At 43.4% G+C, this 27,095-nt stretch overlaps 1 long non-coding RNA gene across 1 annotated transcript in view; it reads right to left on the bottom strand.

The window, feature by feature from the left end:
• Positions 1–1,723: 1,723 nt before the first annotated feature.
• LOC134160857 (uncharacterized) overlaps positions 1,724–27,095 on the bottom strand; it is a 28,205-nt gene continuing 2,833 nt past the window's right edge. Inside the window, exons 2-3 of the long non-coding RNA XR_009963718.1 lie at positions 3,056–3,110; positions 1,724–1,764 (exon numbers count right to left, since the gene is read on the bottom strand). This is a non-coding gene — a long non-coding RNA (uncharacterized LOC134160857). The remainder of the gene's footprint in view (positions 1,765–3,055; positions 3,111–27,095) is intronic.

Raw genomic sequence — 27,095 nt, 5'->3', positions numbered from 1 at the left:
GGACCCCAGGGAAAGCAAGGGATGCCCAGGGCTGGAGAGGAGAAGGGAGAGAAATGCTGAGAGAGTCTAAAGCAGATGGGAGAGGAGAGCGACGCAGAAGGTGTGGTAGGAAGCATAGGGGTCCCTGCTTGGTGGGGTTAGTGCACAGATGGTGGGATGCAGCACTTCTAGTGTGTCCTGTTGCTAGCCTCACACTAAGGTTGAACACCCTTTTGCTGGGAAAGAGCTGGTGAGGGGATACCAGGCTGTGGCCATGGTGCCAACCTGACACTTGCTGCGAGGCATCGGAGCAACGTGGATTCATGGGAAAAAACACTCCCATGTACACTCATAGGTGCATAACCCATTGGAAGGTCAAAAGGCACAGACTAATCTCATAGTTGGTTTTACAGGGTGTTGGGATCTGCATTGAAACATCACTGCTTTGACTAGAAAGTACCCAAACAGGTTCAAATCTAACTAAATCTTCCTCCTCCTGCTTAATTTCTGTATCAAACATTTTGGATACTTGAAGAAAAATGCCATTTTTTTGGCATCTGTTTTTAGCCAAGGAAAAAAGGCGAGATTGTTCAAAGTCTGATTAAATATTTAAAGCATAGTTTCTATTTAGAAACTGGCACTTTATCACTTTAAACAACCCATTAAGCTCATCATCACACTCATCTTTTCGGGCACAACGCCTTTTGCATCTTCTGAATGGGTATTTGTGTCATCACTCAGCATGCTCTGAGGTGAAATTAATCTTCCATTGTATTGTTTCATTTTACTGCTGACTGAAATAATATTTTCAAGTACCTTTTGCAGTGTTTGTGTTCTTTTCATGACACATGGCTTATGGAGGAAATTTGAAAACAAGTCACAAAATTGAGATCCCTGATAAGCTTCTAAAACTCAGATATTCTGCTCAAATATTCTGCCATTAGTGTGCTTTGTGTAATTGCTTGTTTTACCTCTAGCAGATGCAGTCAATGTTGCTTTGAGAATTGCTGTGCTCTTGAAGCCCTTTTAGTGTTAGGTGATAAAATACTTCAAGATGTGGGGTTTGCAAAACAGCAGTAATCAGTTCTGGGGGATGGAGACTGCAGAAAGTCCAGCAAAGGCCAGAGAAAGAATTGAATCATAGACTTCTGTAAGAACCAGGGATGTCCAAGCACTTCTCAACACTTGTCAGTAGATAGGGGATTGCTGGCAGACACAACGCCTGCTGCAGTGGCAGCATCCCAGGAGTGGTAACCCAGGTAAATAGGTAGCAAATATAACTGTTACTAGTGTGAAAAATGTCACCACAGCAAATCTTACACTGTTGTAGGATGATCTTAATTATTAAAATGATAGAGATGAGATGAAGTGTTACCACTGCACTCACGTAGGTGGGAAAACCAAATGAGCACCATGTGAGAAAATAAGTCAGCAGATACTTATTTACTCTCTATCAAAAGACTGCAATGCTTGCTAGAAGGATCAGGTGAGAAGGGACTGTCTAGAGCAGTCAGGTATGACCCCAGGTGATGACCAGGTGTATAAATAAATAAAATCAATAAATAAGCAGAGTTCTGGCACTTATTCCCAACACCGAATATGCTGTGAATTGGGTAATAGTGCAGGAGATCTGTGTGCCTGTGAAGCAGGTCCAGCTACTAAGAACACTGTTTGCAGAGATGATTTTGCAGCTGTGATCCAGCTGTGCACAGAGGGATTTTGTGGAGCCTCCCCCACAGTCTTACCTCCTGCTACATGCGGTTGTCTTCCAAGTAGATTTACTGCCTAAATGAAAAAAATATTGGACAGTAAATATAACTTGCTGTAATGAAGTAATTGACTCCTGCTGTGTTTTACTACAGACCTTGGATAAAAATAGATGTATATATGGAAAGCCTCGACTGCCTTCTAAATTGGGAGAACAACTAATTTTACTGGATGATATATTTTGCAGATTAATGCAGCATTTCTTGTAATTATTCAACAATTTCAGGTTGGTCCTCTTTTTCCTTAGTTTTCACTGGTACCAAAGCGTGGCACATCTATAGAACGATAACCTTGGTACTTGCCCTGTTAGGGTTGGAAAACACCCAGAGACTTTCTATTTGACTCTTAAACCCAGATCTACATCATTCTAACACAGCAGATACAACTTTCTTCTCCGTTCGTGGAGGGAGGGACAACATATCCAGATCTTTCTTGCCCAACAGGGTGATTCAAGGACCCATCACGCTACACCTGGATATGGTGAATAGCTTCTTTGCTACAGCAGCCCTGAGTTGCAGTCTTGCTTCCTAGCATGATGTCTGCTTGCAAGGGAAACAATGCAAGCAGGTACATAACTGATCATTTCTTAGTCTACCCCAGTGGTGTCCTGTGTGAAGGTATGCTGCTATTTTAAACCCTTGTCACTGCAATGATGAGGATGTGTTATAATCACCTGCTCTTCTTCCCATGTGTCTGTCACCAGATGGCTGTTGTTGATGATTTATAGGATTGTATTTCAGACCTCATTAACCAACATAAGTGGCTATGTGCTAATTTCATCCTGTCAAGTATTATTTGTAATAAACATTCCAGTTAGTTTCACCCAGTGGGGTTTATTGACTAAAACAGCAATGAGGCACTGCCCACAGGCTGATCTGATGGGTCTGTCATTAGCAAACAGGCTGGGTGGATACCCCCCCTGTCAGCCACCGTGTGCTCCTATAACCACCCTTGCTCAGCATCTGTCAGACAACAGCAAGCCCCATTCAGGAATCCCTGCTACCATCAATGAGATAGTTCCGTTTACAGCCCTCCCTTTCCCTGGTGATCTGCAGCATCTTTAAGAACATACTCAAACACAACCTCATACATAGGTATTTTCTGCTTATCTGAAGAGCTCACACCAGCATTGTCACCTTAGGCAACAAAATGTTATTTAATTCAAGAGCCTGTTAGCAAAGCAAGGTGAATAGCAGAGTGTCTGAGGGCACAGCTGGCCTCACAGCTCCTGGCTTTGGATGCTGGGATCCAAATTCCCTTTCAGTAATGCCCAAGCTATGGAGTGATTGGGGTGACTCCCTCAACTTACCTGATGCTCTTGTGTCACCAAAGCCCAGGTGCAATGTGCGGTTTCTAGACAAAATCTGGGGGAAAAACACAAGGTTTTAGCAAGGCTGTAAATTCCACATCCATCTCCAGGAGTCCAGAATCAGTGAGTAGAAAGCCCAGGGTGCAAAAAGACCCCAAGACAGGCCAAGCACTGCTTGCTGGCTGGCCAGTAAGGCTGAATGCAGAGAGAATCCCAGCTAGTTTAGAATGGGCATTTATTTTTTCTCTACTCCAAAATAGCTGCAGTCCATATGGCATTTACTGACACCTGAAAAAACAGAAAACTGTAACTTTATTGCAATGGGAACTGGGGTCAAACACAGAAGCTGGTGCTGGAGAAGGATGCGCAGTGCAGGGCTGGAGATACGGGATATGCCTGTGAGGCAGCCTGTGCCTGCAAAGCCGTAGGGGAAAGCCGCTGGGGTGGACTTTCTCCTCACCAGGCTACTACTGGTCATGCTCCTGGCAGCAGTAGCTCCATCACATCTCATGGTCCCACTTGCCCTGAGTGCAGAGCAAGGTGCGGGAAGTTGAGCACTAAGGATTTATTACAGGACTCAATGCTGTCATAACAGAAGCTGTAATCAGCATCATCAATATGATGCTCGTTACCAAAGGCAGGCTGTCAGTGTAACATGAATAACAATAAATCCTCCTGGAACAGCAATCCTGTGGTTAAGCTGATTCCTAGTATTTTAAAAAACTGAATAATATGCATCTGTTAGAGGCTACAATTGCTGTAGGTGAGGATTGTTACCACTGGTACCTTCCTAGATGAACAGATGGTGCTTCTCCTATGTTTTGTTACTGCTGTCACAGACGGATTGAGCTCCTGGTTAAAGAAAGCCCTGTTTGGCAAGATTTTATCTGCTGAGGCTTGGAATAAGGAAAGCAGCCTCGATGTCAGGTCCCTACATCCCTATCCAAGAGCCACATTACTGACATGGAACCACTACTGACTGGAAGCATCGCCAGTAGACAGAGCAAAGCTAGGAAGAGAGAAAGGCATCACAAGCCTTCTGTGCAAATCTAGCCTTCTCTGATGACCTCTGAAGCCACTACAGCCTGGGCAGAATTACAGAGGGAGGAAGGCTTCCTAAAGAGCAGCAGCTTCTATGTTGCCTCCCCATCATGGGGCAGATTACGTGGCTCTGATGGGCACTCCAGTAAAGGCAGCCTCGCGTTGCTCTTGCTGCTCCTCAACCCGCATTCAGCGGTGTTCAGCATCCTCCCATGAGTCCTGGCTGCAGCACCTTGGTTTGCCCTGATGTTAACACTTAGGGCACACTCACCCTGAAGAAGACTATGCTCCTGGGCCCTTGTCTTGCAAACCCAGGTAAGCTAAGCTTTTGTACTGCAAAGCCACATGTGGCTTTTATCAGAGCAGACTATTATTAGTGTAGCCAAAGCTGCTGTGAAGAGTTAAACAGGAAGATTTTTTGATTACTTTTAGGGTCCTTTCTGTCTTGCTCCTTGGACTACTCTTAAAGCTTTGTCTTGGCACATAATTAGAGCCCTTGGGTGGTTTGGCAACAGATGAGTAACTAGTCCTAATAACCCTGCCTCCCATTACCATCCTATCTTAAGCAGCTTTGCTGGCTGGGAGCATCTCCGGATCCTCAATGAAGCAGTCATGTTCCCAAGTAAGTGTTCCAGCAGTGCGGTCTGACTCCAATTGCTCTTAAAATCCCATTTACAGGATTTTTTTTTCTCTTCTGGCAAGTCAAAACGTGGCAGGAAAAGGGCAGGATGGCCTGTGATCCTAAAATGGTCTTACTCCTTTGCACTTGCCATTGATTCTGCCACTCAATTTCTCAGCAATACTAAGCCTAAATAATTTATAAGCAGGGATCTTTCCTGCTTTGAAAAGCTTCTTAAGAGAACTGAATCTTGAAGGAACATCTTAAATATATTTTTTATCATAGAAAAAACTTTCTGGAGATGATCATCAGTATTAGCACTTTTCTAAAGGTCACAAGCCTAAAATTATTCATGATTTTTATATATAAAGCCCCAAACAATGAGAATGAAATTAAAAAGAATTGAAGCAAATGGACTTCATTTCCACAAATGCCTGTTAATGAGCAGAGTATTGGTATTCACTTTATGAATGGACTCTTTAATTTAGGAAATTGAATTTCTCTTCTTTTTCAACTCTCCTGCCTTAAAGCTTAATTTACCTCTGCAGCATCCTTAGTTTTCAGATGAACAAGCAGTAAAGCAGTCACTCCTGGCTGGGAAATTCTTCAGGCTGTTTTGCATGGTGGCAGAGGGGGATGCAGGCTCCTTGAGGGAATGCTTTGGGGTCCCAGAACCGCTGGGTGCCCTGCTCTGAACTGCACATGCTGGCGCTCAGCGATGCTCAACTGGCTCAGTTACAGCCTGCCAGCTCCATACCACCTCACAACCTTACAAGTATTTTTTTTCATACAGCCCAGTAAATGCAAGCTGCTTTTAAAGCATTTTGATGGCGTCAGGAGGGTGTGATGTGCTGCCCATCGCTTCTCACAGCAGGCAGTAGCCAGAAGGACAAGTGTCCTTCTGCAGCCTGTCTCAAGCATAGACAGCACCTACTCCTGCCTATTCATGCTTCCCAAGTGTCCCTGTCACTTAAACATGACAATTTGAAGAATAACAGTCAGATGATTCTCAGCACCATCTGTCTAAACATTGCTTTTGCTAGGAAGTCAATTAAACTATATTTTTTTTCTTTGCAGAGAATGATAGCTGCAGTCTGATGAGAAATGCACTTGATAATTTAATAGGCATTTTGTCTTTTTTCTAACAAGCTGTGTTGATTTCTGAGTAGTCTGTTATTCACTGAGGGAGGAAAATGAACGAACTGAAGTAAAACATTAGAAGATCCATTAATGTGAATGATCTCTGCAAACTAAAAATAAAGCTTGTGAGCTGTTGGGATTATTAACATTTAAATTATAAAGAAATATACGAAATGCCAAGACTGTGTGCTGGGAAAAATGACAGCTTTTTAAATTATAAAGAATTGTTTTGAAATAATAGAAATAATCAAATTTTGACTTTTAAAGTAAGAAAATTGTTTCCCTGCCATATTTCTGTGTAGTAGAATAGTTTCAAGGTCAAAATCAGAATGTTCAATAGTTTTTTCAGGGGTCCAGTTTGAATGAGTCAATCCCAGGCTGTGAGAGGCTTTTTGACATGTTCAGTCCACAGAAGTGTTTTACTGTTTTCTCTCCCAGAATATGGAAAGTCTTCATAGTCTCAAATGCAATTTGACTGGAAAACCTTTTTCTCACTCAGCCCTGGTGCTTTAACTGACTGTCTTTGGCAGAATCGTGGGGCTGGTTATAACAGCCTCGTGGTGCTTTAGCTGATGGCAGTGACTTCTCAGCCTGGTAATATCCTATAATAAATGCTCCAGCACCTATAATAAATGCTCGGAGCAATGTAGAGATATTCCAGCTGCTCCAGCCAATCAGCCAGCTTCATTTGGAGCTCAGCTCAGATGCCTCTATACAAATGCCCGTAGCATGGGCAACAAACAAGAGGAATAAGAGATGTTTGCACATCTACGGGAGTATGATATAATAGGCATCACAGAAACATGGCGGGATGGCTCCTATGACTGGAGTGTTGGAATGGAAGGTTACAGGCTCTTTAGGAAAGACAGGCCTGGCAGGCAGGGAGGGGGAGTTGCCCTTTAGGTTAGGAGAGTATGGAACTGTGTCTGGGGACAGGTGAGCAGTTAACAGAGAGTTTGTGGGTCAGGGTTAAAGGGAAAACAGCGATGGGGGACATTACTGTGGGGATCTGTTACAGACCGCCTGATCAAGGAGAACCTGCAGATGAAGCACTCCATAGACAGATAGGAAAAGCCTCACGCTCGCAGGCCCTTGTTCTCATGGGTGACTTCAATCACCCTGACATCAGTTGGAAGGACGGTACAGCCCGGCACAAGCAATCCAGGAGGTTCCTCGACTGTGTAGAAGAGAACTTCCTTCTGCAAGTAATAGAGGAGCCAACAAGGAGAGGTGCCATGCTTGACCTCGTGCTCACCAACAGGGAAGGGCTCATTGGAAATGTGACGCTCCAGGGCAGCCTTGGATGCAGTGATCATGAGACACTCGAGTTTGAGATCCTCAGGCAATGAGAAGAGCGTGCAGCAAGCTCACTGCCCTGGACTTCAAGGGAGCAGACTTTGGATTCTTCAGAAACCTGCTCAGTAAAGTTCCATGGGATACAGCCCTAGAGGGCAGGGGGGCCTGAGAGTCTTGGTTGATGTTCAAGGGTCACCTGCTACAAGCTCAGGAGTGTTGCATCCCAACCAGAAGGAAGTGCAGCAGGAGGGCCAGGAGACCTCCTTGGATGGGTAAGGAGCTCCTGAGGAAAATTCAAATGAAAAAAGAGGCTTATAATAAGTGGAAGCAAGGACAGGCGGCATGGGAAGAGTACAGGGATGTTGTCCGAGAAGCTAGGGACCAGGTTAGGAAAGCTAAGGCTCAGTTAGAATTAAACTTGGCTAGGGATACTAAGGATAACAGGAAGGGATTCTACAGGTACATAGCAAATAAAAAACAGACTAGGGACAACGTAGGCCCCCTCAGGAAGCTCTTGGGAGAACTGCCTACACAGGATTTGGAGAAGGCTGAGGTTCTGAATGACTTCTTTGCCTCGGTCTTCACTGGCAAAGGCTCTGACCAAACCACCCAAGTCTTGGAAGGCAGACACAGGGACTGTGAGAATGAAGACCTTGTGCCCACTGTAGGAGAGGAACTGGTTCAAGACCATCTTAAAAATCTGAACGTGCACAAGTCCATGGGTCCTGATGAAATCCATCCACAGGTCCTGAAGGAGCTGGCAAATGAAGTTGCTAAGCCACTGTCCATCATACTTGAGAAATCATGGCAGTCAGGTGAAGTTCCCAACGACTGGAAAAAGGGAAATATAACCCCCATTTTCAAGAAGGGGAAAATGGATGACCCAGGGAATTACAGACCAGTCAGTCTCACCTCTGTGTCTGGCAAAATCTTGGAGCAGATTCTCCTGGAAGGCATGCTAAGGCACATGAAAAACAACAGGGTGCTTGGTGACAGCCAGCATGGCTTCACTAAGGGGAAATCCTGCCTGACCAATTTGGTGGCCTTCTATGATGGGGCCACAGAACTGATGGACAGGGGTGGAGCAGCTGATGTCATCTACCTGGAATTTGCAAAGCATCTGACACTGTCCCACATGACATCCTTGTCTCTAAATTGGAGAGACATCAATTTCATAGGTGGACCACTGGGTGGATAAAGAACTGGCTGGATGGCTGCATGCAAAGAGTTGTGGTCAATGGCTCAGTGTCTGGCTGGAGACCAGTAACGAGTGGTGTCCCTCAGGGATCCGTGTTGGGACCGGTCTTGTTCAACATCTTCGTTGCTGACATGGACAGTGGGATTGAGTGCACCCTCAGCAAGTTTGCCGATGACACCAAGCTGTGTGGTTCAGTTGATACGCTGGAGGGAAGGAATGCCATCCAGAGGGACCTTGGCATGCCTGAGAGGTGGGCTGATGCCAACCTCATGAAGTCTAACCATGCCAAGTGCAAGGTCCTACACCCGGGTCGGAGCAATCCCAGGCACAGCTACAGGCTGGGCAGAGAAGAGATTCAGAGCAGCCCTGCAGAGAAGGACTTGGGGGTGTTGGTTGATGAGAAACTGAACATGAAACAGCTTCAGTGTGTGCTTGCAGCCCAGAAATCCAGCCGTATCCTGGGCTGCATCAAAAGGAGCGTGACACCAGCAGGTGGAAGGAGGTGATTCTGCCCCTCTACTCTGCTCTTGTGAGACTTCACTTGAAGTATTGTGTGCAGTTCTGGTGTCCTCAACATAAAAAGGACATGGAACTGTTGGAACAAGTCCAGAGAAGGGCCATGAGGATGATCAGGGGACTGGAGCACCTCCCGTATGAAGACAGGCTGAAGAAGTTGGGGCTGTTCAGCCTGGAGAAGAGAAGGCTGCGTGGAGATCTCATAGCAGCCTTCCAGTATCTGAAGGGGGCCTATAGGGATGATGGAGAGGAACTCTTTGTTAGAGACTGTAGTGACAGGACAAGCAGTAACGGGTTAAAACTTAAACAAGGGAAGTTTAGATTGGATATAAGGAGGAAATTCTTTCCTGTTAGGGTGGTGAGGCACTGGAATGGGTTGCCCAGGGAGGTTGTGAATGCTCCATCCCTGGCAGTGTTCAAGACCAGGTTGGACGAGGCCTTGGGTGAGATGGTTTAGTGTGAGGTGTCCCTGCCCATGGCAGGGGGGTTGGAACTAGATAATCTTAAGGTCCTTTCCAACCCTAACTATTCTATGATTCTATGATCTAAGACAGTTTTTGCTGATTTTTTCCCATCATTGGCCCCTATATAGCTTGGATTTTATGGAAAACCAGGTGCCAATTCTGAATACGAGTTAGTTTGGTAGTTAGAAAACAAATGGGATTTTATTTTTATTTATCTTAGAACAGCACTCACACATCTGTGCACTGGCACGGTGAGCTTTGCTGGCAGATGGTGAGTCTGAGGCTGCAAACTCTCCCCGGCAGAGTCTCTTGTGCTGTGGGAGAGCCATGGTGTTTTGCTGAGCTGGCAGTCCTGGCACCAGTGACTGCATGTTTTCATAACAGAATTAAATATTGCAAGTAGCAAGTTATCCATGTAGAATCATACCATAGAATAGTTAGGGTTGGAAAAGACCTTAATACATAGGGGCACATTTTTGTATGTACTGTGAATCCACATACGTAGCTTGGCAGTCGGTCCCAGCATGGCTGCTGGGCTGGAGCTACCTCAGTTTGGTGCCTGATAGTTGCCAGAACTGGAAAGGAATCCTGCAAAATACAAGTAGCCTGTCATTCCTCTGTCACAGTACCCTCTTATCCCATAACACATTCCAGACTGTAGGTTTGTGACTGATAGAGCGTTTTTATAAGCAGTTTAGAAACACTGGTTATACCATAGCTGCAGTCTTAGCAGAGGAGGTGCACATCCCTGCTATGTTGTAGTGAGCACTTAAACAAATCCCACAAATAATCTCTGAAAACGAGCTTCCACCTCAGCAGGAGGTACCATAAACTGGTATACTCCTTTGGGAGCTGCACTGGGTTTGGTCCAGGATCACCCTGACACAGCGGAATTCCTGCATGGGCACAACCATAGGCAGCAGCACAGCACCAGGCCAGAGCCCTTCCTGGAGAGCCCTCTCCTCCAGGTAATAAGGGACACTGAGCACAGCCTCCATGGTGGTCTGCTCCCTGCCTTGTGAGCAAGTTTTTCTCATTGTTCCTTGAATCTTCTTTATTAGAGTTTAAGCCTTATCCGCACTAGAAATCTCTTATAGATCCTAGAGCAAGAAACACTGCATAAGATGCTGCATAGTGACCTTATCCCCTTGGACTGAGTACATGCAGACAAAAGCAAGATACAAATCACTCACAACAGTTCTGTAGAAACGGCCTTACTTTTGCCTTTTTTTTCCCTATGAAGATGGGGGAGTCTAACATTTTATGGACTGGACTAGTGACTTGCCTGTAGATTATTACTCTCCAGCCTGGAAGCTCACCTCTCTGCAGCTGAGAAGGTGTTTGGAAAGATTAATTGCAGCTCACAGGGAATGTGAGGCTGAGGGCTGAGATCAAGGTGTCCTAGGAGATGTGATGGGAGCCTACTGGTCCCTGGACTGCTCCTGGATCTCTCCTGTCATGCTGCTGAACATCCCCATTGCTTTGCTTTCTCCTTGCCAGGAGAAGCTGCCCAGGGAGAGGGCTGGGAAGCCCCAGTATCTTCAGGTTTTAGGATGCTTTCAGTTAACCTGAGGGCAGTCTGATGTTTATGTCACTGTTAATGCTCCTTACAGATTTACAAGTCTCTATATTCTTGAAGTTATGGTTGTTTCTACTGAGTTGAAAGCTCTGAATATAACATCCTGACTGTATCCTGATGGTTTTGAAAGTGAGCATATGTAAATGCTAGAGTGAAGAACAGAGAATAAAACTGCTGCTTCGTTATTACAGTATTTTGAAAATAATACATTTCCTTCAATAAAGCAGCATGTTCCTAACATAAACTTACAGGACTAAAATTGAAATAATGCTCTAAATAATGAAAAATGTACAAGTTCTCAAAAATGATTCCCTGCAGAACAACAGAGCCTCTCCTACACATAACAATGATATACCACATCTGGGATAGCTCATTTGAAACCACCTACGGTACCAAACAATGCCAGAGCTTGAGACAGGAGCAGAAAGGTCACGGAAGGGAAGAGGCTGGAGCACTCTTCAAGGTGAGCCAAGGCAACTCAGGTGGTGTGAGACGGAGAAGACTTCAGCAAGGCCATATCAATGCACATATCAAGGCACAAACACATTCTTTTAGGAAAACAAGTCAACCCCTCCTCAGCCATACTGTACAGGAAACTCAAGGACATGAGATGTTTCAGCACAGAGATCTCTGTTCTTTACTTACTAACTTGGGAAGGACCTTCAAAGATCTGTTTAAATTTAATTTATAGGCAAAAAAACAAAGTTCGTTAAAAGAGCACATCAATAAACTAACATCACATTTGGCGGCCTTGTCAAGGATTAGCACTTTTAATCCATTTCAGGCATGAATTAGGAATTAGAAAATAGTGCTGAAATACTGAAAAAATTGTTCAGTGTGGGCCCTTAATTTGCCTAAATTTATATGCTAGTAGGAACTTTTATGGATAGTGGAGAAAGACCTGAGGCGGTGGAATAAAAATGTCTTAATGCATTACATACCTACAGCTTTCAGGCTAAAGCTCTAGATACACTCTTGTGTATCAAGAGTATATCTCTTGTACATCAAGAGTAATTAACTTTGTCATTTGAGTGAGCAGGACTGACTTCTGTGGCCAGTAGTACACAACAGGGCTCCAGCAGCAAATCGAACTTTTAAAAGAAAGCATCCTAGTTTGATTCACCAGTAGATTTCCCAGCTTGACTATCAGGACTCTCCTTTTATAACTTGATCTTTTATCCTCATAGGCTACAAAGCTCAGCTTTCCAGAAGAGGATGGATATGGTCTTTCTCTCTAGCATGAGATCTAAGTTAAATTAGAGCTGTATAGTAAACAGCCTGTTATAAAGTGAAAAGAATTGCTTGCCTCCATACACTTTGTTTTGTGGAAACGTGCACTTAAACCTGGACTGTAAGCAGCAGTGAATCCTGCACATGTTAATGCGCAATGAGTCTTCATTACTTATGGCATACACTATGATGAAGTGAAATCCTACAAATACACACACATATATAAATATATATAAACTTGAAGCAAAGGAGTCAGGCTCATGGCTAAGGGACTAGCCTTTGGTTTTCAACTGCAAGGGTCACATCTCTTCTCTGCAGCTGAACATGCTCACAGGTGAGTCCTGCATGCTCACTGTAACCCATTTCTCCCACAGTAAAACAGGGTTATAGAAATACAATAGCCCAGTTCAGGGGTCATTGCAAGGGCAAGCACTTCCCAAAATGGGAAAAATTCAGCTACAATGATTTAAGAAAGTGCTGAAGAAGTCTTATCTTCATATGTAAATTATTTTTTATAGAACCATTGCCATGGGCGATGTTCAGATTAATTTTCTGCTAACTTCATCAGACTTTATCCTCATCAGCTTGATCGTTCTGTTTACATTTCACAGATTAGGGATCTACACAAAAACCTTTGTGAAAATTCCTAAAACCCAGCTTTCTGCCATCTGCGTCAAAGGAGCCACTTCTTCTGTCCCTTTAAAATCAAGTTGAATTTCAATCCAGTGCCACAACACTGTGAAATAGGAACAGCACTATACATGCAAGTAACAAAGGTACTAGAAAACTCTAAACATCCATGAGCTGCAGTGAGCCAGCCCTGCGTGCCCAGCAGCAGCAGTTTCCTCTTGGTCCTCCTTGCATAGTTGATTTCTGCCTTCCCACCCCCAAGCATTAAAGAGGCCATGCTGAGATGCGTAGCAAACGGGACATTGTCACTCCTCGAATAAATAAAAAACAATCCCAACCCCAAACATTTTCATCCTGATGGGCCAAGACCGAAAGGTCTGCCTGAAATTTTCTGCTAAACCTATCCCTTTGTCACTGATGGCTGCTCTCTCAAACCAATCTCCTCATCTTTCCAACAGGCAATTGTGAAGGCACCTGGAACAGTGCTTGAAAAATCAGATATTGCCTATGAGACTCCATGAGTCTCAAGTCAAACCACACAGAAGGTACTCAGACACCCTTTATGCACTCTCACCCTCTCTTTGGACATGGTACCGGTGCAGGTAGGATCTTCCAGCCAAGGTGCTGTGCTTCTAGAAGGGGGGAACAGAGGATGCAAGATACACCAAAGGGCTTTTAAACTGATTATCAGCACTTCAGGGAGAAAATTAGCATACCTCCAGCTGTCTGGAGAGCATCCACAAGCCTGCTCCTTAGCACAAGCCTATATATCACCAATTTAATGGGTGTTAATGGACTGGTGCCTTCAAAGCTTTTCAGTCAGCACAGATATTCACCCTTTGACAAGCCACTTTGATCATTTACATTACCAGTTATTTTTAATTCAGAAAATGTGATCTGAATTGTTAAAAATGTGCTGTACAACAGAGCATTTGATTGATTAGGTCCCTTAAACTTCTGCAAAAATCCATGCAGAAGTTTAGTCCTAGCATGTGACAAGGAAATGCAATTCTCATGGCCCTCGCCATCACACATGAAGATGCAGAAATGGTCCAAACCCAAGAGCATATTGCAGAGCCAAAGTGGAAAGCAAAGACCACACTCATCAATAGTTTCCAGCAGCAGAAATCAGTCTTTGTTTTTTTCCTAAACAGAATGACAGCAATAGAAATCCCATCCTGTCACCTAGTCACTATATACTACATGAATAATTCAGTTTTCCCAAAATGTTTCAATAGCTCAGCACATCTTCTCCTTTACAAAAAACTGCTGTAATTTACCTGGAGCAAAACAAATAGGTTGACAAAAAACAAAGGTAAACCCTAAACCAAGTGACTGCCTCAGGTTCTCCATCAGTACTCCATCACGGTGGTCAGGAGATGAACTCCTGCCATGGGATGTACAGGACTGCTGACTGCTCCCAAAGACCATGAAATGGTTAGGAAATTGCTTTTAAAAATGAAAAAAATCAGGTATTTTTCTTTGCCACTCAGATCAATTTCCAAATCTTTTTCCAGATAACAAAGTGTCTTTATATAAAAATTTTCTGTTAATTTAAGATTTTTTTTTTCCTGCTAAAACTAAAGCTATATAGAAGTATTTTCTATCAGCCACCCCATACCAGTTTTGCTAGGATAGCTTTAGCTAAGACAAAGGAAATCACAAACATAATAGGAATTATGGAAATAAATTGATTAAGATTGTATTTCTCCCCATTTTCACTTCATTCTGAAATGGGTTGCAACAAATAGATGTCTCTCCCCTCTCTAGCGGTGAAGCAGTTGTCAGAGGCAGAGTGTCTACTCTGGATCTATATGTTGAGTGTACAAGCAAGATTCCCTTCATACCTCTTCCTAGATAACTGGTTTGAGCTCCTTTGCTTTCTTTGACAGACATCTTCAGGACCTTGATCTTTCATTCTTTTTCTTGAATTACTACCTAATGGTGCATATCTTTCCTCAGCTGTTTCCCATGTGGAAGTCACAGTCCTGCAGGAACTCTCACTGTGGAGAGGTGCTGGGAAAGAGCCTGCTTAATAACACTGTGCTGTCTCATGATCCTATTTTACGGTGTTCACAATCTTATTTTATGGATATAAGAAATAGTTGAAACTTTAAATGCAGCAATGAAAATGAGAATGTCAACACCTCTGTGTCTTGGATGATTTCCAGACCAGATCTGTTTATTAAATAAGAAACCTTGACATTGCCACCGCAAGCTTCTCGCTAACCTTTGCGTTTCATTTTTCTGAAACTTTTATATGCACAGGAGGGCTAAATCCTAACCGAAGCCTCAGGGCTTTCTGGTAATTTTAATAATAAGGTCAAACTGGAAATGGAGTGATTGTGTATTGAGGCAGGCAGGAAAGCTCACAAGAACAGTGCTCCTGCACGGGCAGCAGCACAGAGTGATGCCTTCAAGCAAGTTTTAGACATTTTGGTTTTGTTGCTCAGTTTGGTCGTGTTTTAACACCAGGGAATTTGTGAAGCAGATACTCTGATACTGGAGGGGGATGTTTGGGTTTATGGGTTGGATGAAATAAATACAAGTGAAATAGCATGGACCAGCAGATCTCTAAGTGTCTCCCATGAGGCTGGATGCCCACATCCCAGATTCTGAAGGGAAAGATGGCTTTCAGGAAAGAGTGTAATCCCTTCCCGCTTTGACTTGTGCTTCTCAAACACAGCCCTTCCCCCCTCTAGCCAGAAGAACCCAGAATAGCTATAGGCAAAGTTGCAACAGCTTCAAAGGCTTCACTGAAAGACAAACATAGCCTTGAGTTACGGTCTGTGCCTCTTTCAGAACATTTTAGTGAGGTTACAGAGACAGAAGAGTAACTGAGGTCTCTTCATGCTCTATTCGCTGTGAGAAGTATTACAAATTCAGAGACATGATTTCAACAGTCGGACTGTCATTGTAGACCAGGAAAAAGCAAGCACTACTGATCCCTTAAAGACGGAGGATAATCTGCACCCACCTGTCCCCTCCATCCAAGCACAGGGTGCCAAGGAAAACACCGTAGGATCACTGATGGCCCTGTCTCCAGGACAGAGACGGAAACCACAAAGCAAAGGCTGGACACCCTGCAAAGACTTTGGCTACCACAAAAACAGCTGTTAAATTTCTCCTAGTGAGATATAAAGAAATTGCCAGCATTTCGTTTTCTCATCCAGTGCACGTGTGTGGCACTTTGGCAATTTCGGAAAGCTAGAGCTGTATTCTGCAGGAAAGGCTGAGGACACTCATTGTGACTCTGCAGATCACCAAGGCCCTCCACAGTAGTGACTACAGGAAGAAATGGGCAGAGTGCTGCTTCCCATTTGCTTTTGTGAAGCAGATGTGGCAGGGCTGATCTGGTCTTGGAGAGATTGCTGGTTCAGCTCTGCTGACATCTTCGGATTCAGGGCTTTCCTTTGGAGACCTGGTCTCAGGCTGTCCACATATCATATCAAACTCCAGGTCCTCCTGGAACATTCCTATAGCTCCCTGGGAGCCAAAAATGAAGGATTGGTTTGGGAGCATGAGAGGGCTGTTATTAGTTTCATGCAGGTGTTGGGAGATTTCTTCCACACTCTGAACAAGATGCTGTGATGAGTTTCAAAAGCCCTTAGTCTTCCTCACACAACATAAAATTAGCCATAAACCCATTTGGAACATCCTAGCAGGTCAGCAGAGCTGAACCAGCAGTCTCTCCAAGACCAGATCAGCGCTGACACATCTGCTTCACAAAAGTGGATGGGAATCAGCACTCTGCCCATTTCTTCCTGTAGTTACTACTCTCTTTTTCAGCACACCTTCATATGCAGTTGTGATTCATTTCACCGTGTTGTCATCTCAGGTCTTGTGGTCCCAACCTACGCATTCCAACTTTTCCTGCTCTAGAACTCCCATTCTCCCTCTCTGCAAACCCCATCAATAAGGAGGACCTGGGACCATCTCTGGGTTGTATTTACTAGCTCACCAACCAGATCCTGTGGTTGCTTCATATGGGTTGACATAAAGTTAGATTTAGGGCATGAAATCCCTTTCTTACCTCCAATTAACACTTTAAATGGATCATCATAGGGAAATTAGCAGCCTTACACAACCATGAAAACAGAGGGAAGGATACTTTGGGGAAAAAGCCTAAACACCCTTTTTCTCCAATAGGATTTTCAATTGGAACCAGCATTTGTGTTCATACTCTTTACCTCAACACAAGTATTTGCGTGCAAGAAGATGTAGAAAGAGTACAGATGAGGCATGACTGTGAAAGCCATATGGGAAAGTGCTGATCCCTTCTCACTCTGATATAACCCTGTATTTATTACAGGGTCTGTTTGCAACTCAAGGTTTATATAAACTCAAAGACAGTATTTGCAGTCAGCTAAGAGCACTCAGGTGGTCAGCTACTACATCTCAGGCAGTAACACAATCACATTCTGGTGCTGTAATTCGGAGCATGTCAGAGCAGCAGCCCTCCCAATAGGCTTACATCGGGGAGCTCCTGAGGCTTCCCTTCTCAACACAGCACAGGAGATTCTGCATACCCTTGTAACATTAATCTTGTTAACCAATTTGGTAAGACTGGAATCTAATTCTGCAGCTTTACTGCAATACTGATGCCACACAAGGGCTGCTCTCACTACAGTATGCAGATCTCTGCATGGACCCAGATGGGTCAACACTGAACAAAAACACAGCAGCAGCCTGGCACTGTGACAGCAGGTACTCTAGTGAGCCAGAGATGCATGGCTGCTGTAGTCCATGGGCAGCACCAGTACAGGACACACTGGCTGACATGGGGCAAGTAGGCAGCACTGATAAAGAAGAAATATTTTTTTTCCTAAAAATATTCATTTTCTTCTCAGGTAATATTTCCTGTTAATACCTAATATCAGGATAATTTCCCTAACTGTAAGAGACTGTCTAGGTCCCATACAAGCATGCTACAATCTCAGTGAGAAAAGCTTTAGTCCTTGAACATTTAAATGCACCAAGGATATATTGTTTGAAGCATGCTGTGCTCTCTTATCACCTTTGCAGCTACCTTGTCCTGCACTAACAGCGTTAGTGCACTAATAGCTGCAATCATATATGGGAATGACTCTATTATTATGTGTTATGATCCATGCCTGGGCTGACACTCTGGAAAGCAGCAGCTCAGGAGACTGGAACTTTTTCAGCCCCTGACAATTTCCTCACTAATATTGCTGATAGTAGTAAGTGGGCACAGATAATTAGCAGTCTCAGAGAAGATTTGTGCTTTCATTCATTCCTTATGAAATAAGAGCCCCACAGTAGGCAAGTCCCTCAAAAACAGCTGAGGCAATTTGGATTTGGATGTTTCACAGTGTGCAGAGATTACAAAAGTAATACTGCTGTAAATCAGGCTGTTACAAGAGCTCCCACAGCCCTTCAGTCATGTCAATCATCTGCTTGCCTTCAGTGAGAGTGTTTCCATGTGTGAGGACTTTTGGCAGGACTAAAGTCTGAAAGATGAAGCACTTGCACATAATGACATATTAATGAAATAATAGGGCTTGGGAGAACTAAGCTTCCTGTACAGTTATTTATGCGCTATGTTGAGGCATGCCATTTCTCTTGGCTACATTCAGCTGAGCAGCTTTGCAGCTTGCAAAAGCAGTCAACACATACTCAACCATGCCTTGCTCTGGTTTGTATCAGCTCTGATTCAATGCCACAGTTTCTGCAGAACGATGCCAAGGCAGATTTCGCCCCAATGTTATCTCAAGGACCACAGCAGCACACTGCCTTCATTGCAGGCTTTAATAGCTGGACCTCTTCTACCCACAGCTCTGCTTCCCCTTTGCTTCTGCATGAATCCAGAGGGGTTTTTGCATGAAGTCAGCTTTCCCCCCCACACTGACATCCTGAAAGGACTCACAGAGGCTGAGGACCCAGGGATAGATCTTGAAAGAACTGTATTATTTCTAGAGGATTTTCCACGTGACAAACACACCCCCTTTTTGCTGCCAAAACAATATTCCCAAGAGAGGGGGGGTCAGCTGCAGGGCAATTAGGAGTCAAACCTCCTGTGCCTGCTTGCTACAATGTGCTGCAGGAAAAGAAAATATTTGGCTGTTGTTACTTCTGTTTACCTACACGGGCATCAGGAGTGAATCCACAAAATCCAGCACGAAAAAGAAGAGTAAAAATGTTGCAGGGGAAAACTGTGAGACACATCATAGGGTAAAGTATGTGAACAGGCACACAAGGAAAAGGTGTGCAAGCCCTATGCTATTTCAACACCTTTGTAAGTGTCTCATCCAGAACACTGACAGGGGCTTGCTAAAGAATGGGAACATCCTCACATGGGTTTTGGAAAGACACAAAGAACAAGTTCTGTAAGGCCTCACAAACAGCTGGCTCTAGAGCTTGGTGGAGAGCTCCATGAGCTCGCCCCCAGCCACTGAGTTAGCATCCCTCCATCTACAAGGGAAGAGGACTTCTAGCCCAAACCACTGAGCATGCAGAGGAGGGCCCCGGGCAGTTTCATGCTGTCTTGACTAATTTCATCTGACTGCAGTCATTTTGCTGCTTTTCCTCATTTTTGCCATTCCCTGAACTCACCCACACCCTTCTGATGCCAGGACAACTCCCCAGACACCTCACACCTGTGTGCCCACTAAGGCAAGGGGCTGCCCCAGGCCACTCATCTCCTCTCTCTCTGCCCTTTTACTTATTCCACAAATGACACATTCCAGTGAGAGCTGGGTTTACATTCCTGAGATATTGCAAATCAGAAAGGTAAGCTCTAATGAGGGAGAAGAGGGAGTATTTTTGCATCAAACAGCAACTGCTAAACATGCTGAAGATTAAAAGGGTCTATAAAACATAATGAATACACCTGAGCTTGTGCATTCAGTTGACTCTTAAAACTCAAAGAATCTGAATTAGTCTCATTTCCTTAGGGAATATAGTTTTTTTTGTAAGTGTAATTTATACGTTCTGAAGACTTAATCTATCACCTGCAGTGCTGTGAACCAATTCCAGGGACTTGCGAAAGAAAGGCTGGTGAGGGAAAAGGAAATATTTAAATGAAACATCCTTTCGAAACCTCATTTCTGAGTGACTGGCCTGGAATACAGAAAGTAAAGAGGAAAGAAAAGCAGGAAAAATCTTCGTATGTCCGTCCACCCTTACTAGTAGTACACATCAGCATTTCCTCACCTGTACAGCCTTCTTTCGCATTTTAGTTTTGTGTGTTTAATTCCCAATCAGTGAGGCATAGAACTCCTTAGCACCCTGATCATCAGACATGTTAACCCTATGTTTATGAGAGAACATAAGCATTGAACAATAAACTCACCTACTAGCATTACAATATAATCTACAGAGACTTGATTGTATGCAGAATCAAAAGAACAAACTCCCCTTAAAGACAGAGAGACACCCTGTGCTGTGCACATGGAGTGTTCCCACACATCTTATCCTTTGGCCTTGAATGGTCATTTCTTCTTAAAGAAGGGTGCATGCTGCAAGCCACCCTGTGCCACTGACATCACATCCTCCCTGCCTGTCCTCTACTCCTGTGCCAGCTGGGTAACACAAACTGCAAAACAAGGACATTGCTATCTGCTTTTACGTTCTTTCTGCACTTCAGTCCCCCTTTTTTCCCTCTAATCAACTTTTCCTCCAGGACCCTTTCCTGTGCCACAAGTACGTAGCTGTCACTGCCATCTGCACTTTGAGCTTCAAGTAGTCTTAAGTATGGTGGGGTCAGGCTAAAAAGTATTTAGAATGTAAAAGCCACAGACCCTAGGAAGTTCTCTCAACCCATGCAAAAAAGTCCGGTCCTATGCTTATCATCTTTTAAACCTTCTATCAGGAGACTATTAGCTCCAACTTGAAAACTGGTAGGGAAAAACAAGTCTTGGCTTTCTGTCCAACCTCTCCCGTTTCCTTCCTAAGTTTTCAACTAAATCCAAGCCATTGATATAATTCTGGCATTTGAAGGGCAAAACAAAAACCCTCCCTTGATCTTGATATAGAGATCTTTAAAAAAAGCAACCTGAAGTCAAGCTCTTAGGGTGTGGAAGGAACAGCCAAGCAGCTCAGGAGAGAAGTACCGTTTCTTAGACTTCTGCTGTAGTACTGAGGGACTCAGTAGCTGCCACACAGGTTGCTAAAGAAGCTTTCTTAGTCTAGCATAGCAGAGTGAGATTTCACTTGTGTGGAACTGGAACTGGCACTAGCCCTGCTAGATTTTTGTGCCTGGACTTCTGTGGTGTGAGCAGATTGTGTTTTACAAATGAGGAATGAAGGCCAGATGTGGGGCACATTGCTGCAGAAATACTCTTAAAAGTCTCACCCATCAAAACAGACTACACCAGCCTGCTTCCCTACAGGGTGTCAGGGAGCTTCTGTTAAACGTTTCATGCTCTGAATGGCTTGTTTACAAGTGTACTTTTAGCCAACAAGTATGAATTCTGTTACCGAAGTTACTCAGCTATTAGTCTGAAGTTCGTTCACAGGGCACAGACAGCAAACCTGCTTCAGCCATCAAAATAAGCTGCAAGAATTCAGGGATTTTATTTCTATTTAAAGCCATAACAAAAAATTAAATAAAATAAAAGCCTAAAGGAAAGCAATGTGTTTGTTCACGCCAATCAGACAACCAGACTTGATTTGGACAAAGTAAAAAGCCATGGCTTTTTTAAAAGACCACAGAGTTTTTTAACACATGATCAGAATATATCTAATAATAACCTCATATTTATACAGGTAGATGCATGCTAGGGTTGCACTGAAAGCAAGATATCTGTCCACATAAGAAATAATATTCTTAGCATCTACATGTCCCACCGTAATGTAAGCATACCTTACCAAATAAGTGTTTACTTCTTATTGGGCCACTCAACAGAACACCAGCAGCATAATACCAGGATGTATTTGAAACAGTGCAGCACTCTGATGGAAGAAAAACAGATCCCAACTGAAAAACTCTTTAGGCTTTTATAATAATTAGGTGCTTGCTCCACCTTCTGCCTCTCAGGAATGGAAAGAAGTGATTATCATCCATCCAAACCCCAGCTACACCAGGAAAGCTTGAACACTCCTGTCAGCTATGCCAGTAGCTAGTATTCTGTGGGTAGTGCCTTTTTTATCCACCAGCCAAACAGCAACTGAAGGAAGCTAGATTCACTTCTCTGCCTGCACTGACATGGGAAATGCAGACTACAGACTGTGAGGCTTAAACAAGGAGCTCCTCCTGAGCAATTCCTAGGGCACTCTGGTGACACACAGCTGATGGCTACCACTTTCAATACTTACATGTGGCAATCTGTAGAGATTACCCTGTGGGATCAAACCTGGTCAAAGACAGTCTGCCAGCAGGCACCTCCAAGCCAAGTACAGCACAGCAACTTTGAAAGCACGCTTGGAGAGTGGGATTGCTGTCTTTTCCCTGTAGGCAGCAGATCTGTTCTCTGAAGTGATGGAAAGACTACCTCCAGAAACTGAAAAAGCAGAAGGGGGGTCTTTACCCTATGCCATAGATTTCAAGGATCAAGTTTCAGTCAACTTCAACCGGGGCAGAATGTATTTTTCTTAGTCTTTTTTTTTTTATTTCTGTATGAAATAGGTGACATCAATTTGACTTGTTAGTTTTAATTAACATTTACATTCTGTTCTGCTCTGTAGAAATTGTTCTGTTTTGACAAACTAGGGGAGAAATTTCCAATACATACCTCAAGCCTAGAATTTAGGATGTCAACATGAAAGGCAAAACTAATTGAGATATTTCACAGGAGATCCTGGTGCTACCCACAGACCCCAGTGACATGATGCTTTAGACAGGCATTCAGTACTTTTGTATATATATAAACACATCCAAATAGTCAGAGATTCACAAAATGAAAACTGACATCACTTAGTACCAGCAATGGAACAGAGCCCAAGGCTCGGCTAAGTTCAAGCCTAATAATACTGGATATTGTTGCAAGAGCACAGCAAGAATCAATCCTTCTTTCAAGTAACAGAATGTAGTGACTCAACAGAATTATGCACAGAAAGTGTTATTAGCAGCTAATGAAAGAAAAACTTACACAAAAGTATAGATTCTCTAGAGAATATTTGGCTCATCTCAATAATACTCTGGCAGTATTACATACATGTATCTCCACGGTACAAATACAAGCATAAATTTATATATATATTTTTTATATATATTTATATTTTATATATACTTTTTTTACATATTACACTTCTTAGACATCTCTATTGACTGACATCATTTTTTTCCCCTTTTTTAAAGCACCTAACTTGACCAAACTTACAGGCCAGGTACACAGGCAACTTTCCATTTTGAGCGGAAACTAAGGCACTAAACCAACCTTTTAGGAGCTAGAAAGGGAACTACTTCCTTTCTGGCTTTAAGATAGAGGTTTTCTGCTTATGATGTCTTGTGTGACATAGCTGCCTGCCATTATGAGTGGTGGCGACAGACAGGATGAGGGTGGCCTCTTGCAGGTTCCTCCTGCCAAGATGAACTCTGCTTGCTTGCAGTGTGCATAAGCTGTTGGAGTGTTAAGGGAGGGCTTGGCAGGAAAGGGCAAGAAAGAGGGAGGTGAAGGTAGGAATATTTTCAAGACAGTTCCTTAGTGTAACAAGACAACAGCTATTTACTTATTTTAAAGGCAAGCTACAAGATTCTTGGGAATCAAGGTTTATACTGAAGTGCCAACCAGCTTTTGGTTACATGAGGCTTCTTCTTATTCTGCTACATCCTTGCCCCTCAACGTCCCATTAAGACCAGGGCATGCCAGAAGGAAGCCATACTCAGTGGCTTTGCAGGGCTAAAACATCACAATTGCTTCAGAGAACACTGTCTGCCTACCCCAACAGACCTTAGACTTGTAGAAATCACCAGGTTTTGTGCCTCCTGCCTTCCCTAAAATGTTCTTTCCCTTTAGCTTATGGTGCTCACCAACAGAGGACTTCAGGCTTCTGCAGGAATTTACATGCCACCTCACCAGAGCTAGAATAACCTACTCAAATTCAAATACAGGTTTATAAATTTGGGCACAGTAGAGCCAAGACTGGGACCATTGAGCATCTTTTGCACAAAACAACCACCTCCATCTCATTTGTGAGATGAGATCATGGGACCCTCCAAGATTAGACCCCAGAGATTCAGAAAGTAAGGCCTCTAAACAACACTGCTGGGCTCTGTGACCTGTATTTCAATGAAGCTTCACTCTGGGCACCTACATAATTTGTACCTGTGTACAAATACATCAAAACTGAGGCACTGGGTTAAACATCATCCATGATGGGATCTGCTCCAGCTTCCTGCTAAGTTAACCACAAGACTTCCCATCATGTCTCAAGCTCCATGTCACATGTCATATTTACAAGAGGAATCCACACCATGATAAGGATCAAGCACAGCATGGGAGCATCATTTTGCTTTAGAGTTCTGAATGTGCAGAACAACTTCACATAAATCAAGTCCATGCTATCAGTCTGTAGGTCTGTTTCCAGAGTTAAAGTATTTCCCTAAATCAACACAAAATAAATGAGACCTAAAAATCCCTCCAGGCTTTCATAAAATGCTGCTTCTTTATCATGAAATATAATGCAGAGCAGGAACAATTTGGCTTTTGATCTCTTTGGGGACCCTAGCCTTACTGAATGTTACAGGACATAGAATTTCTATTATTTAGATAGTAAAGGAAATAACAAATGGTTTCATCTCTTAACCCTGCCTAATGGGCAGCCTTAAGAACTCCAAAGTGTGGTAATTGCTACAATGGCAGTTTGCTCAAGTCTGAATGATGGTATAATAAAGAGAGTCTTTTTTTGCTCTTCTTTTTAAGATTGATTAACCCTAAAAAGTCATCAATAAATGCAATTTTTCCACTACAAATACCTGCTTGGTATGTCATAATTTTTCTCTCACTCAGCTTTGCTAGAGTCCTATGACAGTGAGCCACCAGGTCACTCATGCTCAGGCACCCCTTCAACCTGGAACTGGCCAGATGCAACTAATGGGACAGAAGTGGACACAAGACTGGAGAAGTAATCCTGGTATTTTGCAGTCTTTCTCCAGATTCCTTAATCCCCATTTCCTATCACTAGACTCCCAAGCATATTTTTGCCTGACAAGAAAAAAACCTAAAAATAAACATGAGCACTGACCAGGGTTTGGCTGGCTATCAAAGCCTGTTCCACAGATTTTCCCAAGCAGTACTATGCACTGTCCTGAGTTCAGCTGTAACAGTTCTTTTTCTCCTGCTTAGCAGCTGGTGTTGTGCTGTGCTTTTGACTTACTCTGAAAAAAATGCCGGTTTTAGTTGTTGCCAAGTAATGCTTACTCCAATCAAGGATTTTTCAGTCTCGTGCTTCGCCAGTGAGTCTGGGCTTAAACCACAGCTGTGAAGGACTCTGTGGTACAAGTCATTCCCCAGGCCATGCCATCAGTCCCAAGCCAGGGAGATGGTGCTCTTGGCGTATGTGACTGCAGAGCTCTGGACTGACCAAGGACATAGATCCCATAACCAGGGAGCCCTCAGAGCAATAGCTGTTCAGCTTCGCAGACTCTATCTGTGTTACTTCCCCTTTGAATTATATCCTCCACTGTTAACAGAATAGAGGGCATAAAATAGAATACCTTCATTTCAACTGATTGTTATCAAAAGTAAGTCAAATAAAGAAGTGATTGCATTTCCCTTTGCAGAAAGGAATACCATCATGTTCATTATTCTTTACCAGCATTTCAGCAATATTCTTCCCTGAAAGGGTCAGCAAGCTCTGGAACAGGCTGCTTGGGAAGTGGTGGAGTCATCATCTCTGGAGTTATTTAAAAGCTGTGTAGATGTGGCCCTTAGGGACATGGTTTAGTGGTGGACTTGGTTAACAGTTGGACTCGTTTATCTTAAACTTTTTTTCCCCAATCTAAATGATTCTATTCTAAAGTGATAAAACATTCTTGTCGAGAGCACAAGTTATGCCTCACTTTTGACAGGCTTTCATTCTAGCTTAAAATACACATTTCCCACCTGAATGAATCACTCAGTTGTTCACGCAACAACCTGCTACATTTCTTCTAACTGAAAGACTCCAGCAGTAACAATATACCTGTGTTTATATATATATATTAATGCAGTGTCTCAGATTTCTCTCTCCAGTCATTAGCTTTAAGACTATTCAATTCAGACTCAACATAGTTTTGTAGAATACGGAAATGACCTTTTATAGCAGAAGGAATCGGTATAATGGGAAAGACTGACCTCCAGCCTCACAGAGACGGCAGCTTTCTTAAAAGGACTGCTGCTTCTGCATGCCGACTCCAAGTAATGTAGCTCCCATCCCAGCTGAACATTAATATCTTAAGAAAAACTCCAAGAGATTTAATTTCTAACTGATTAAAAAAAATCCACCCATATCCTACTTCATTGTGCCCAGTTCTCTGCCTATACTAGTGTCACATAAATGCAACCAGAGATCTCAGTGAAATTAGCCTTGTTCACTCTACTGGGAAACAAAACCAGTCAGACCTACTGTTTTCTCCCTGTTACACTTGCAGTCGGAGTTTAATCCACAAATAGGTATGCATAACCCCGGTTCTGGAGGGAGGGCTACTCAGTATGGTCAAAGAGTATTGCATAAAATCCAATAATGTTTCGTTACTGCTAATAATTTTCGCAAAGAAAACTGGCTCATTTGAGATAATCACAATGGCTACAATACACCACAGATAGACAGTACACGTTAGTATGTACACCAAATGATCACAGTCACACCTATGTCTGCACTAAAACAACAAATATCACAAGGGAAATTATGAATTAGCTTGCCTGGTTACGGTCAATGTTACTGATAATTACACATTTAAGCAAATTAAACATGGCAGGCAGGTCCGGTTTGTCTTTTTTTCCACTGCTTTGGACCATTTTCACAGCACTTGCTGTGTTATGGACAAAAGGACCATCCTACTCTTTTCAAGGCTGAGCAGATCACAACCCCATTGGGCTACCTGGGGATGTTTCTGGGCACAGCGTTTGACATCCAAGTGTCTTGCTAAGGTAACATCTTCCTGTTGCCACACCTGCTGTTGATAAGTTATTATCCTCCCAAGCAAACCCTTACCTAACCTAGACGTGACACATCAATAGCAAAGTACACATATTCTTGCTTTTCATACACCGTGTTCAGGGGGAAATCATGAGCTAGAATACCAGATCAAAACTCAGCAGTCTTTGTTTCTTCACGTTTTTCTGTCACATGGTGTTTGGGCAGACCCCCCCCCCCCCCCCCCATCCCTATACACAGGGAAGCACATCAGTAACAAAAGAAAACCAAAACAACAAGCCACAACACCA

The sequence above is a fragment of the Pezoporus occidentalis genome, unplaced genomic scaffold (assembly GCF_034315485.1).
Source record: "Pezoporus occidentalis ecotype Australia unplaced genomic scaffold, CSIRO_AGI_Poc_V1 ctg165, whole genome shotgun sequence".
Classification (NCBI taxonomy): domain Eukaryota; kingdom Metazoa; phylum Chordata; class Aves; order Psittaciformes; family Psittacidae; genus Pezoporus; species Pezoporus occidentalis.
Note: the sequence above shows the minus strand (reverse complement) of the source record. Positions and strands in the feature narration are given on the sequence as shown.